Source organism: Taudactylus pleione, unplaced genomic scaffold, assembly GCF_031769625.1.
Source record: "Taudactylus pleione unplaced genomic scaffold, aTauple2 ptg000064l, whole genome shotgun sequence".
Taxonomy (NCBI): domain Eukaryota; kingdom Metazoa; phylum Chordata; class Amphibia; order Anura; family Myobatrachidae; genus Taudactylus; species Taudactylus pleione.
Genome location: NW_028284466.1, coordinates 4177991 through 4194178, shown reverse-complemented (window position 1 = coordinate 4194178; position 16188 = coordinate 4177991). Strand labels below are relative to the sequence as shown.

General features: G+C 42.7%; 1 protein-coding gene across 3 annotated transcripts in view; it reads left to right on the top strand.

Annotated features, from left to right (window-relative positions):
• The window catches only part of MOSPD1 (motile sperm domain containing 1), a 47526-nt gene that overhangs the window by 7540 nt on the left and 23798 nt on the right, over nt 1-16188 (top strand). For 2 of the 3 annotated variants that reach the window (XM_088465756.1, XM_088465755.1), the window contains exon 2: nt 2609-2643. The exons of the other annotated variant lie outside the window; for it this stretch is intronic. The gene's annotated coding sequence lies outside the window, so the exon portion shown is untranslated. The remainder of the gene's footprint in view (nt 1-2608; nt 2644-16188) is intronic. 3 annotated transcript variants of the gene reach the window in all.

Genomic DNA, 16188 nt, shown 5'->3' with positions numbered 1-16188 from the left:
GCCCCTCACAGGTGCAAATACGCCTGTTTGGAGTGGGAAAACTTGCATGTACTTGACCCCTAGTACAAGTTGCGGGCTGATGATGATGATGATGACGGCCAGTGGCCTTGTCTGATTCGCCAAATGCCCAAGACAACAAATTATGAAAATATAGTATAACTGCTATGGCTGTGATCTAATAGGATTACAGTGTAGTGAACACTTGTTTTTAAACAATAAAGCATGTTTCCTACTCGGTTTGGGTTGGGGAAGGCTACTGATATATTTATTAGTGTGGACTTTAAAAATGAAAAAGGAAACATTTTACATTTGCTTCTTGTTCATTTTGCATTCAACACGCTTTATGCCACATAAGTATTTATTATCTACACTTTCCATCCACTTATTGTAATTACGGTAGTTGTGTACTGTGTTTTTGTACTGTAATGAGTTGTGTACTGTGTTTTTGTACTGTAATGAGTTGTGTACTGAGTTTTTGTACTGTAATGAGTTGTGTACTGTGTTTTTGTACTGTAATGAGTTGTGTACTGAGTTTTTGTACTGTAATGAGTTGTGTACTGTGTTTTTGTACTGTAATGAGTTGTGTACTGTGTTTTTGTCCATGCTTTGTACTCACATTGAAGCCACGCCTCCTGTCGTATCTGCTCCAGTTATTTGCAGGAAGGTGCGTTTGTTGCCTATGCAAACTTGGTTACATCTCATGTTTGCGGCCAACTCTGCATAGTTATCACAATGCTATCATTTTCCCTGGGCACATTTTACACTCACACTTATACACAAATTGCATCCAACTCTGAATCAGGTCTTAAATATATTGCAGAAGATGGGGAAAATGTTTTAGAGATGCGGAGCCAAATGTTATATGGAAGTGTGGGGGTAATATGTTAGCGGTTGATGTAATGTTGCTGCAAAATTGTTTATTTACAAATAAGTATAGGCAAAAATAGATAAAAAAAAACTTTCACTAGTGCTTATAATAATAATGATAGGGGGAGTTGACATTAAGGTAAAGAAGTAAGGAGGTATCCGCAATCGCCTTCTCACCATGGGGAGTGTGATGACGGTGCTTGTGCGTCCCAGCGCGTACCGGCCAATCCTTGGCCTCCCTCGGGTGGGGACGTCACCTTATATTACTCACCCCCAAGATTTACTTCCCTCACTGCAAGTTGCATAGCAACCAACTTTACAGGGCGACATATGGTAATGAAGGTGATTGACATTAATGTCAGCAATAGGCTTAAGCAACAACATACATTTCAGATAAATTATCTCTGTGCAGAATATCTCGATCTCTTTCTTCATAGAGTTTAGGCAAATATGTGGGCTGTGAAATAATATAGTCAGTGCAGGTCACTTATTGTGCAAAAAGTGGGGCACATGCAAAAGCTGTTTACTTCGTAAACTGTAAAGAATAATAATTTAGATGATGGATAGACCTGTCCATTCTTGTAAAATGTTAGATAGATCTTTATTTGTCTGCTCTCCCAGAATGTCCATTACACTTCCAGTATAGTAGATGATCTCCTGCACTCAAGAGAGAGTCCTGCAATCTCTCATATACCAGACCTGATGGAGAAACAGTAGTTGGATTGGATGATGACACAATTTGCAAAACCAGGCAATGCCCATCATTCAGTTATGATATCTACATGACTACACTGTGCAAGGTGGGGCTTTAGGTCACCAGTCACAACATTAACTCCCTCTCACTTCCCCCTACCATCACAGAGCTACCATCCTGGAGTGAAGGTTTGAGAAGTCAACAACTATGAGATATGTTAAGTAATTATATAAATTAGTGGTATATGTGAAATCAAGACATACATGTTTTAAGCGGGCCATACACGGCGCGATAGGCACAGTGAGACTCGACAGGGGATCCGACGTCCGACATATCGGGCTGTCCCCACACATGGTGCGATCGGGTGGCCGACCGCCCGATATGCCGGCTCCCCCTCCCCTACACGCATAGCGCTGCATGGGATCGCACATTGCATCCCCTGATTGACTGAACCTTTAGTAAGATCAGGGGGTGCGATGTATGACCCCATGGGTGCGCGCTCGGTAAGAAATCAGGCTCACACACGGTGCGATATAGCAGCCAAATCGTACCAATCCGTCGGATCGGCTGCTTTATCGCACCGTGTATGGCCCGCTTTAGGCCTTTCAAGTGATACTCCATATATAAATCCGAAGTCTATTCTGAAATATTTGCAAATGTAACAAAATAATGACATTTATTAAGTATGTTTATATCGTCTTTTTAACTATGTTTTCTAATAAACAGTATAAATTATATAGAAAACAGCAGCACCTGTGAATACAGCGTGAACTATAATAAGCACAAGTTGCATATGCGACCACAAAGTAATTGAGTAATTATAAGATTATAGAATTTGAAAACGTGACAATACAGCCTAAATTGCACCAATATAAACACAGATTGTGTAGGTAGGCTAAGTACACAAGGGATGCCATGTTTAATTTTGGCAGCCACTAGAACTTTAAGCTCTTCCTGACACACACAGCATGATTCACCACTTAGACTGGGATTTTAATAGACGTTATGCTACTGGTGATTACAATACGTTCCTTTGATATTTTACAGCCTGAATCATGGAAGGGAACGCAGTGTTATAACAGGTAAGAACTTCTTCACCTCTTTATTCCATAATTACTTCTTTTGGAAGATACAGAACCAGTTGAAATCTGTCTGCAATAGGAGCATTTGTGAATTGTTTTGTGGCTTCTTTACAGTAAAGAGGTCAGTTTCCTTAAAACAAATACACAATTTTAACTCCCTGAACTGAAAATATCATTGTTCAAAAGCAAACAAAAAAATCAGTAAAATTATTTTCTATGTCATTTCCCTATAGTACAATATCTTGGACTTTAGGTACGCATTTTTTTTTAAATGATAACAAAGTATTTATATATTTTAAGCTGTGTTACTGCCTAGGAAACATTTAATGTGTCCACTTCGATTAGCCCTGTGTGCTGTTCTGGGTAGCTATTTTCCCTAGAGTTTCTGTGCTTCTCTCACAGCCTTGGAGGCAAACTGGTGAGGAGGTGAGCGATGTGTGAGCTGAGTGACCAATCGTAAGCTGTAAACAAGCATTTGCGTCTTGTGATTGGTTCTCCTGCTTACATTGTGACATTCACTTTTTCACTGCACCCATGTCTCTCCATAAAGATCAATGATCTGAAGGCTCATTGTGTTCCTAAGACATAAATTAATACCATTGTGCAAGAATAAGCCATACTTAAGCTGGGTACACACTTAACGATGTGTGTACCACACCTACAATGGGCCAACATATCGGGTGGCCGGTACACATTACACGCTCAGGTGCCCGACCACCCAAAATGCTGGGACCAGCCGCATCCCGCTGCATGGGGTCCTCAGTCAGATCGTCAGGTTGAGCTGCATGTAGAGCCGACCTGACGACGCGTCTGACAAACAAAAAGGGAGCACACTTGGCCGTTAGTAGTGCGTACACACTGGCTGATGTTGACAATGTGTCGGCCAGATCCGCTGGATCGGACAACATATTGTCTACATATCAACTAATGTACGTGTTGCGGCATCACCTAGCAGGAGCTGGGGCTATAATTATGCGTTCTTTTTGAATCAGGAGGATATATTGCTCCCTGAATATTCTGGTAGAGTAAGCAAGTATGGTAACACTTAAGTTATTTCAGGTATATTATTCCACTTACTAATGTACATCCATGATGTGTACAGTATTATTGTCAAATTTTGCTTTACCTTGTCTTGTTCCAAGCTTGAATATGACATACTGTAAGCTAGACGAGGAAGCTGTGATTGCTGTACAGGTTATGCAAGGAACATACCACTCGAATAACCTCCCCATGAGTATATTGTTTACATCTTACAGACTCATCCAGCAAGAACTTTGCTTTGTTTCCACTTCGTCATGCTGGTTATTTATTCTGTTACTGCATACCTAGTCATTAACATTATCAAGAAGACAAATCAGAGCAGCTCTCCTGTGTGTATTTTATCAGTCTGTTGCAAGGTTGTGATCGCCATAAAATGTGTATAACATGCAGACACTGATTGAATACACTCAATAAAGGGCATAGCATTAAGTATGATAAATTAAACGTGTTATATAGCAAAAGAAATATATCTCTTGCTGCACAGTCTTCATATTTTAAATATATTTTCATTCTAAAAAGAGTCACATTATTTATTTAAAGAGGATATTTATGATCTGTTATTTATAATACTGTAGCCCAGCAAGAATAACCAGTGCATATAAACTAAATTACTTTCTTATTGTTATGAGTCCCAAGGGCTGCTCAGTGCAAACCCCCTAGAACCCAGGCTAGCGAGGTCTTCCGCCACTAACAGCCACCCATTGTTCCCTTAAAACTAGGCACATTCACCAGTACTTAGATGTAGTAGCGGTTTGCACGAATAACCAAGGGGATCCAGTGGTGATGTGGGGAACAGGAAGCAAAAAGTCGATGGCATGGCAAAGGAGCCAATGGTGTGGCTTGAGAGCTGACGGTGTGGCTTAGGAGCTGATGGTGTGGCTTGGGAGCTGGTATACAAGTTGATGAACTCGCGATGCGGCTCTGAGAGCTGATGATTGTACTCAGAGCCGGTACACAAGTTGGTGAACTGGCTATGCGGCTTTGAGAGCCGATGGTGCGGCTTAAGAGCCGATGGTGTGGTTTGAGAGCCGGTACATAAGTTGGTGAACTGAAGATGCTGCTTTGAGAGCTGATGGTGCAGCTTAGAGCCGGTAGCAGAAGTTGATGAACTGTTGTAGCGGCTTTGAGAGCCCATGGTGCAGCTTAGGAGCCAAAGATGCAGCTTGAGAGCTGGTACACAAGTTGATGAACTGACGATGTGGCTTTGAAAGCCGATGGTGCGGCTTAGAGCCGGTACACAAGCTTTGAGAGCCGGTAGCAGCTCGGAAGCTGCTGGTGAGGCTGGGAAGCCAATGGAGTGGCTTAGGAGCCGGTGGTAGCACGGAAATTGCTGGTGTGGCTGGGAAGCCGATGGAGTGGCTTAGGAGCCGGTGGTAGCACGGAAGCTGCTGGTTTGGCTGGGAAGCCGATGGAGGGGCTTGGGAGCCGGTGGCAGCACGGAAGCTGCTGGTGCGGCTGAGAAGCCGATGAAGTGGCTTGGGAGCCGGTGGCAGCACGGAAGCTGCTGGTGCGGCTGAGAAGCCGATAACCGGTGGCTAGGCAATACAGCTGGAGAACCAGGATACAGTATAGCGAGAAGGCACAGAATGCTGACCATGCAGCAGAGATGAGAGAACCAAAAGGAACGCTATAGTCGGTGAGGCGGCAAAAGGCCAGCGTACACAAATAGGAGAGGAGGCCAATCACGCAGTGCAATGGATAACACGTGACATCCTGCGGCGTCCAGATCGCATAGCAACTGACAGAACAGGAACAACAGTTCCTGATAGAGAAGGAGCACTCGTGCCCGAGACTTGTAACACTTACTTTATCATATTAAGACAATCCCATTAATCACATTATTAAATATAGGGGATACATTCAATATCCTGGCACAGAATGCCGGAATCCCGATACCTGTGAGAGTCCCGGCGCCGGCATCCCGACTGCCAGAATCCCAATTGTAAGTAGCGGGGTTAGGGGGTGGGTTAAGGTTAGGCACTAGGAGGAGGGTTAGGTTTAGGGTGCAGAGAGGGGGAGGTTAGGTATAGGCACTAGGGGGGAGGTTAGGTTTAGGCACCAGGGAGGGAGAGGGGGAGGGCTAGAATACCGACAGGTGTCGGTATGCTAACCCTGTCGGGATGCCGAACGCCGCCATCTCATACCCATCCCAAATATAGATATTGGCATTGATGATTTTTAGTGATATAATGTGATATACTTTAAGAGATTAGTCACATTACGCTACATGTAGGTTTTCAAAGTAATTTTTTTCTTATACTAAACTAGAATTCCTAATAAAGTAAATTGAATGTGGACTTGCAATGTTTCTCTATGTGCAGCCACACACTATAGTGCATCCGGAAAGTATTCACAGTGCTTCTCTTTTTCCATATTTTGTTATGTTACAGCCTTTTTCCAAAATGGAATAAATTAATTTTTGTCCTCAAAATTCTACACACAATAAATACCCCATAATGACAACATGTAAAAAGTTTTTTTGAGATTTTTGCAAATTTAATAAAAAAAACAAAACTAAGAAATCACATGTACATAAGTATTCACAACCTCTGCTCAATACTTTGTTGATGCACCTTTAGGCAGCAATTACAGCCTCAAGTCTTTTTGAATATGATACCACAAGCTTGGCACACCTATCTTAGGGCAGTTTCGTGAATTCCTCTTTGCAGCACCTCTCAAGCTCCATCAGGTTGGATGGGAAGTGTCGGTGCACAGCCATTTTCAGATCTCTCCAGAGATGTTCAATCGGATTCAAGTCTGGGCTCTGGCTGGGCCACTCAAGGACATTCACAGAGTTTGATATCCTGGCTGTGTGCTTAGGGTCGTTGTCCTGCTGAAAGATGAACCGTCACCCCAGTCTGAGGTCGAAGAGCGCTCTGGAGCAGGTTTTCATCCAGATGTCTCTGTACATTGCTGCATTCATCTTTCCCTCTATCCTGACTAGTCTCCCAGTTCTTGCCACTGAAAAACATCCCCACAGCATGATGCTGCCACCACCATTCTTCACTGTAGGGATGGAATTGGCCTGGTGATGAGCGGTGACTGGTTTCCTCCAAACAGAACGCCTGGCATTCACGCCAAAGAGTTCAATCTTTGTCTCATCAGACCAGAGAATTTTGTTTCTCATGGTCTGAGAGTCCTTCAGGTACATTGTGGCAAACTCCAGGCGAGCTGCCATGTGCATTTTAATAAGGAATGGCTTCCGTCTGGCCACTCTACCATACAGGCCTGATTGGTGGATTGCTGCAGAGATGGTTGTCCTTCTGGAAGGTTCTCCTCTCTCCACAGAGTAATGCTGTAGCTCTGACAGAGTGACCATCGGGTTCTTGGTCACCTACCGGACTATGGCCCTTCTCCCACGATCGCTCAGTTTAGATGGCCGGCCAACTCAAGGAAGAGTCCTGGTGGTTCTGAACTTCTTCCATTTACAGATGATGGAGGCCACTGTGTTCATTGGGACCTTCAAAGCAGCAGATATTTTTCTGTACCCTTCCCCAGATTTGTGCCTCGAGACAATCCTGTCTCTGAGGTCTACAGACAATTCCTTGGACTTCATGCTTGGTTTGTGCTATGACATCCACTGTCAAGTGTGGGACCTTATATACTTATAGACAGGTGTATGCCTTTCCAAATCATGTCCAAACAACTGACTTTACCACAGGTAGACTCCAATTAAGCTGTAGGAACATCTCAAGGATGATCAGTGGAAACAGGATGCACCTGAGCTCAATTTTGAGCTTCATGTCAAAGGCTGTGAATACTTATTTATATGTGATTTTTTTATTTATTATTAAATTAGCAAAAATCTCAAAAAAACTATTTACACGTTGCCATTATGGGGTATTGTGTGTAGAATTTTGAGGACAAAAATTAATTTATTCCATTTTGAAATAAGGCTGTAACATAAAATGTGGAAAAAGTGAAGCGCTGTGAATACTTTCCGCATGCACTGTGTGTGTATATATATATATATATATATATATATATATATATATATATATATCTGCTTAGATGCAATAGTTTTATACTGGCAATGGGCCTAATTCAGAGATGGACGCAGTAAACGGAAGCTGGCACCGCCCCCACCCTGACCCCAAACGGTAGCCTGTCAATCAAGCTGAGGACCAGGGGGCACTGTGTGCAACAATGCAGGACCCATCCTGCACATGCACAGAACGGGTCATGTACAGGTGCCCCACCACTGGAGCTGTATGCAAACCGTCGGGTTTGCATACATCTCTGAATGAAGCCCAATTACAACTGGCTTCATAGAATTACAATTACCAGGATTCCTATGAAGGAGCAAATAGCACCATGTATTAAGTGTCTGTGGTATATAAGGTTGGGTGCTCAAGTCCCCTATATGGCATTCTGAGCATTGTATATTTTAGGCAAGGTGTACACATATCACTCTATTACTCATAGCTCACAAGTTAAATGTATAAATATGGTATGAGAGGTTTGGTATTGTAAACCCTTGCTTGGATTGTACACTGTTTTAAATGAAGGAAGATTTAATTGAAGTTGCATATATCTTCTGTATATACGGGTGTCAATCAAACAATCCTGCACCCAACCCCCAGAACATAGAAACTGCGATGGTTAGTTTCCATCTCAGAAAAAAATTGGTCTGTCTGGAAAGGGTCCTGGGTATCATCACTATCGGTGCACATCTCCATCGGCCCTATCCTGAAAGACGGATCCCTGCATATGCACAACTACAAATAGCTTGCAATTCTGTGTACAAACCCACAGCACACTTATCCTCTTATCATCATCAGTATCATCATCATTAATATTAAATTTTATTTATAGGATGCCACAAGTGGTCCGCAGCGCCGTACATACAGTACAGGGAGCACAGAACATTACATTACAATACAGTAACCAAAATATAAACAGAGCACAAGTAACAATTAGCAACACAATTTTCCATACACAATACAGCTGGGAAGGTGAAGGCTGTCATTGAAGTGCTAGAGAAGAGGGCTTTGAGACAGTAGGGAGCTTACAATCTAGGGGAGACAGACAGATGATACAAGGCATGAGTGTGTAGATGGGGACCTGAGTGCAGGAAGTAGGCAAGGTGGAGATGGCTGAGGCAGAAGAGAGAGCAACCTGGTGACACGGTTATGTGGTGTAAGAGTATGCTTTGATGAACAGGTGGATTTTTAGTGCATGTTTCAAACTGCCAGGTCGGGGAGAGCCTGATCGAGCGAGGGAGCTCATTCCAGTGAAGGGGGGCTGCACTGGCAAAATCTTGCACACGAGCATGAGATGAAGTAACCAGTGTGGAGGAGAGGTAACAGTCACTGGCAGACCGAAGTGAGCGGGAGGGAGTTGTATGTAAGGAGATGAGGTTGGAGATGTAGGGAGCTGTGGAGTTAGAGAGGGCCTTGTATGTGAAGGTGAGGAGTTGGTAGAGGATTCTGTAGGGGAATCGGAGCCAGTGCAGGTTTTGGCAGAGGGGAGCAGCGGAAGTGGAATGGCGGGGAGGAAGATAAGTCTAGCTGCAGCATTGAGAACAGACTGGAGGGGAGCAAGATGGCAACGTGGGAGGCCAGTAAGGAGAAGGTTGCAATAGTCAAGCAGAGAAATGATAAGTGAATTAATAATCAGTTTGGTAGCATTCTGGGATAGGAAAGGCCTAATGCGAGCGATGTTTCGTAGCTGGAACCGACAGGATTGAGCCAGAGATTGAATGTTTAGTAATTTTTGATTAAAAAGCCCTAACATTTCAGTATCACGTAGGCAAACATCATACAAAATTACTGGGTATGCAGTAAAAATTTAGACAGATACAGACGATAAACAGATTTATATACAGTATATACATAATTGCAACCCACAAAATGCATAATTACGTAACAAGACATGAGGAGAGAGAGAGTCCTGCTTTCAAGAGCTTACATTCTAAAAGGGCAATGGACGTGGGGAGCACCTGCGAGCACCCATTGCCACCCAGTTACACCCACTCAGCCACAAGTGGAGATGTGGATGAGATGCCCAATGACAGGTCCGAACCATGGGTGGCGAGTAAGTGATTATACAAATCTTCTGCACTTGTCCCTTGGGTGTTCTTGGAGGATTGGTCAAGAAAGTAGGCAAGTATGCTTCCACTAGTCTCCCTAGTCCATAACAACAGTGACAGAACACATTCTTTAGTAGATGACATAGGTACCATATTTTTCTGCAGGAAGATATGGGTGATACATTATCACAGGTTGCTACTCATTCCTGCCTCCTTTATTTTCTGTATATCAGTGGAGTGCACCTTAATGTGTCAGATCCAGGGGAAGGAGGCAGTGGAAGCTGCTCTTCTGTATAACCAGCAACAGGGCAACATTGCTCTTAAAACCCCTTATGAGCAATACTGTTGTGATAGGAGGAGCTTGTAAATTCCACCCCGTAAAGGAAACCTTACAGCCACCTGGCACCTTATAATATATTTTCTGATCAGAAATTTCCTTTTAGGCCTGGCTCAACAGAGATCATGTTCTATTCTGTAGTTGTAGTGAATAACTTTAAAATAACTTGTATGTAGCTTCATTTGACCTCAACAACTGACATTTAGGGGTAAATTTACTAAGATGAGAGTTTTTAGAAACGGAGATGTTGCCCATAACAACCAATCAGATTCTACTTAACACTGAACTAGCACCTTCTAGAAGATAATAGCTAAAATCTGATTGGTTGCTATGGGCACATCTCTATTTCTAAAAACTCTCATCTTAGTAAATTTACAACTTAGAGTGTCCTGTGCTTTCCCAGTGCACCACAAAACAATTTATCATTTTCCTCTAGCCCTTAGCTTTCAAGCGTGACCTCACTAGTCAGGTCATGTGTCTGAGAGGAACACTATAATTAGCCCTAGCTTCAGCTGATGTCACCATAGCTATCTACATACGCACATAAATTAACAGTTACTCATTGTGAGACATTTGTGACAATTATGCACTTTCAGCTCCACGGTCCTAAGGATATCAGAATGTGCCTAGCACCATAACAACATATATTTTTAAACAATCTATGTGTGAATTGGGCTTTCCCGAAGCACAACAGATAACAGCAAGCATTGAGGGCCCTATTTACTACAATCCGCATTAAAATGCAGATTGTAGTGTGACATTACTGACTGAATTCGCATTGCGAATTCAGGTATAATCAGAGGAATTTATTAAAAATCCCTTGCAGGAACAGAGCTTGCGATAAAGCTCTGTCCCTGCGAATCCCCTCCGCACACTTATCACTGTATTTTTCGGAAAAAATACAGTGACAAGCTGCTGCACATGTGCCGACCGACCGTCACTACCCCTCGCAATCGCAACCCCCTCCCCCTTAGTTTCACTTACCTCCAGTAATCGGGGCTCCTGTGATGTCTTCCGTAGCCCCAGTCAGCTGGTCCCCCATCCTGCACTGTGACCTGGTTAGGTGACCGTGTCACAGTGCAGGTTGGGAGATCAGCTGACCAGAGCCATGGAGGACATCACCGGAGCCCCGATCACCGGCGCTGGACTCAGGTAAGTTTTTTTTTTTTTTTTATTAGCAGTGATCAGCTTGTGGTCTGTTTAGACCACACAGCTGATCACTGGGGCTAGCTCCGGGCTCTGCTCTGCCTGTTAGAGCAGAACAGGAGTCCGGTAACTGGGGGAGACCCTGGATAACACCACTTCCAGGTGGCATTATTATCACAGGGTTTACCCCAAGATTTTTTCACATTTTATTTTTAGTAAATCCCAGGCAGATCGCATTTCGATTACAATTATGGGAAATGCGATCTGATTACTAAAAATATGTGATAATTAGGTCTTGAAGTAGAATTTTACGAATTCTACTCCAATTGTCCTTTAGTAAATTTATGTGATACTAAAATAATGTGAAAAGGGTGTGAAAACACCCTTTTTCACTTTATTTTAGTAAAAAATAATGTTAACAAATAGAGACCTTTATGATGAACAGTTTATCTGCATAATAAAACTATATGGTATTAGATGGAGAATTAAGGTATATTTTGAGTCCTCAAAAAGACACAATATAATTACCTGGCAAAATAATGAAAGCAACAATCACTCATTTATATATAATGTAATAAAATTCGTACTTCATAATGTTGTTTATTTTTAATTTTTTATTTTCTGTACTTCAAAAAGTATTTCATGGCATCAGATTGGGATCTTAAATTGTTCCTAGAAAAAAATATGAACGTGATGTCATGTAGGCAGGATTAATTCAAAAGTGGGCAGAGCCAACACAAAAGTAAATTGGATTAAAAGAAAATAAAACTAAACCAAATTGCTTCTTTTTACTTGTACCCAAAACTTAGTGTGTCCGAGTATCCTAATGATTTCCATACAATACAGAGAGCATTCTAGTCAATACAGAAGGCATCCAGTGATAGCCATATACACAGAGCATCAAGTACAGACAGCATGCAAGTGACTAGAATACAATACAATGCAGACAGCATGCACGTGACTGCCATAGAACTTCCATATACTACACAGAGCACTCCAGTAACAGGATCCAAGTGAATGCCATAAAATACAGAGATAATTCATGTGACTGCTACATAATACAAAGAGCAGTCTCAGTGACTGCCAGATAAAATAGAGAGCATTCTAGTGGCTGCCATACAATAAGAAACCGCCATCCAATATTCAGGGCTAAATGTAATACAGGTTGAGTCTCCGATATCCAAAATGTTTGGGACGAGGGGTATTTTGGATAACGGAGTATTCCATATTTTGGAATATTTGCATATCATAATGAGATATCTTGGGAATAGGACCCCAATATACACACACAATGCATGTATGTGTTATGTACACCTTATACACACAGCCTGCAGGTCATTTTATACAATATTTTCAATAATTTTGTGGCTCAAAGAAAGTTTGTGTACATACATAAAATTCAGTTAGGTTTCATATACACAAAGCCTGAAGATGATTTTATACAATATCTTTAATGATTTGTGCCTTAGACAAAGTTTGTGTACATTGAACCATCAAAAATCAAAGGTTTCATTATCTCAGTCATTTCGGAATATTCCGTATTTCGGAATATTTGGATATGGGAGACTCAACCTGTAGTGTGAGAGTATAGAAGATGTGAGAGTTTAGTAATAAAACTCTCACACTAATACATTGATCGAGTTGTATTTTCAATACCTGAAACACCTGGATGAGAGTTTAAATCTTGAGAGTTTTTGAGTCTGAAAAACATGCAAGTTTGCCTGTTGATTTGGATCAGAGTTGATTTGGATCTAGGCGTAAGGGCGCATATCCACTACACGATTCGCTCCATGAGCGATATCGTGTAGTGTGTCCTCGGCAGTGGTGTGCTCAATGTTCTAAACTACATTGAGCACCCACATTGAACGATACATTGTTCATTGCCGGCACCCTCCCTCATCCCCGAACCTGCACAACCTGACGATATCATCCGGTTGGACAGCAGGTTCAGGCGATGAGCGACTTCGTCAAGGACCAGCGGGAGCGCACATCGCTGGTCGTTGACGGCATATCCACTGGACGATATAATGAACGATTGAACGGTAACAATATCGTTATCGTTCAATCGTTCATTAAATCGTCAAGTGGATACGCGGCATAAGAGTTGGCTGCAAACGTGAGATGCGACCAACACTGCACAGGTAGCAAATGCAACTCCCTGTCCCTTCAAATAGCAGAATCAGATGCACAAGAAATACAACTGATGGTGAGTACAGAAGATGGGCAAAATGACAGAATGCAATTCATACACATTATTATTATTATTATTTTTTTTTTTACCAGCTACTTAGTGCATGCACATTTAGCAGCACTGTACAAAGACTATCCGCTCATTAACAACAGTCCCTGCCCCAGTTGAGCTCAAACACGTGTTCAGTACAATGCAATACAGTTATCAGATCACAGCTGCAACATTTATACTAATTTTCATAATTGGGTGTGTATTAAATTCTGCTAATCAGATGCAGTTAGCTGCCATCATCATCATAAGCTAGGCGGGTGCAATTTGCCATAATGTCCAGCTTGTTTTTGCTCAATAAACAGGAGATCAGTTCTTCTCACTATTTAAAAAGAGGTATATTGCAGAGGAAACACAGATTTATCTGTGGTCCCTCTGTTTGCTCATTGAAGCCCATCCCCATAGCCTGCTATAGTGACTGCAATGTGGTTTTAATTTATAAAACTGTTATAAGGTAATCTTATTGCAGTTTGAGGAAAAAAAGATAAAGCCATCTCAGGATGGTGTTATGTATACTTACCAGTTCCGCTGCTGTCAGTGACCCACCAAAGACGTAATGCGCGTGTGTGGTTTTCAATCTGCAGTATCGAATGCAAGTGAAATGATTACTAGACGTGCACAGACTTATCGGCTCCCACATGCACAGTTCCAATATAAGACTTGGGAATGCACTATCAGCGGATGTGCAGTACAGTAATCCATATGTAGCTTTTCGCCAAGCTCTGTGAGACAAGCAGAGACTCTTCAATGGCCACACACAGACCTGATTGGTAATGGTAGTATCAGCCATGGCTCTGTCTCATTGCTCTCCAGTCAGCTGGATGCATCACAATAAATGCTGTGGTGTGCCTTTGGTTTTCCTGCCCCTTTTATTAAGGAGGAGAGCTAAATAGAAACTATTGTCCGGTTTTTATAGATACATGAGTTTGAATTAATTGTACAGTACATGTTCCGCTCTGAAAGGTGTACACATACCAGGCCTTATACAGAGGTCCACGGAATTGGAACCCAATGATGATTGTTCATGTATTTGAGCAATTATTTACCACTATGACGCAGTATGGCGCATGCGTTACACAGAACGCACACACAAAGAAGCTGTTGTGTTCTGGACAGACGTTATCAGAAATGGGGAGGCAAATTAATGGGTGTCCATGCTTGGTGACTGGGAGGTGGCCTGAAATGAACACAAAAATAGTCTGTCTCATTTGGGTGTTATGGTAGTGTCATTGAAAGCGGCCGCGTTCTCAGATGCAGAGCCGCAGCGACAGAGGAGATAGAGTCAGATGGAGAAACTGCACCTGGTGTAGGCTGGTGTAACAGTCAGTAGTGTGCACAATGGTGATGTGTGAGTAATCACTGGCGGTGTTACAGCGTGCTGAGATGCTGAAAGTGGGCGATTCAGGGCTTGCTCTTTCAGACGCAGGCTACTCCGCCTGGGAAGGCAAATAATAGCATTTGCATATTATCGCTGGCGCGACTCTGGCAGCGGAGGCAAGAGCAGACGCAGCAGAGATCACCTCAGCATCAGGCCCACTGTATGCAAGCATTTAGCAATGTTACTGTATGTAAAATGTAGATTTCTAGATATTTTTACGATGACTCAATACCACATTTGCCTACTCTCCCGGGATGATCGGGAGCCTCCCGAAAATCGGGTGTTGATCCCGGCCCCCCGGAAGATTGGGCAAGTCTCCTGGCCGGCGCCACCCACCCGCACCCACTTTACGTTTGCTCGACCCTGTGATTGGCCGTCCAGGGGAGCCAATGAAGCGATTCGTGCTAAATCGCGTCACCGTGGCCCCACCCCGACTGCAAAATGCCTTTAATCTCGGCATTTTGTAGCTGGGGCAATTCACATTACACCCCCCTGCTCTGACTTTCTAGCTGCCTCCTCCCAGAAAAGGCAGCCAGATTGTCAGCAACCCTGCTCAATACATTCACTCACCAAACATGTGCATTTGTGATATTGCATGTCCCCACAGTAAATGACCCCATTATATGAAATGATAGCTAAGATTGAAGATTATGGGCCTGATTCAGAGATGGACGCTAATGAATTTGCAGCTGCGATTTTGCACGGAAAGCAGCTGCGAAAATATTCTACTGTTTCCAAAGCTTACCCGAGCATAGGGACACCCACTGCTGCCTTCTCATATTCGTCCGCCGACATACAACAGCATAAACATCGAATAACATCAACGCAGATTAGGCAGCCATCTAGCTTGTGAGTGAAGTTTGACCTGCCTCAAACACTGCGACTCTCCTGACACACAGAGAGCTCTCATGCTGCGCAGGAGATCGGAATAGCTGCTTTATGCAAGCACATAAAATGCCATTTAAACAGTCAGACATGCCTACGTTTGCCTAACCACCCCCCGTTACCTCTCCCAAACGATGAATACCTGTCACTCACTTTGCGAATGAATCCTCTGTGCGAGCGCAATCGCAAACACACGCATGCATAATGGTAAACAATTGCTTGATCTGCATAAATATCGTCATTGCGTAAATCTGTAAATCAGGCCCTATGTTTGGATATTCACATTCTCCTGCCTCAAAACACAGAACATGAACAAAAGTAAAATAATATGTCCTGATCTTACAATGATGTTTTATATCATAACTGTTAAATGGCTTTGTGTACATATATGAGCTGTAATTCTTCCATTCCACCTTAACTCTCTAACTGCCTGTAGGCATAACATTTAATGGAATTAGCATAATAATTAAATTCTGTTGGACCACAAT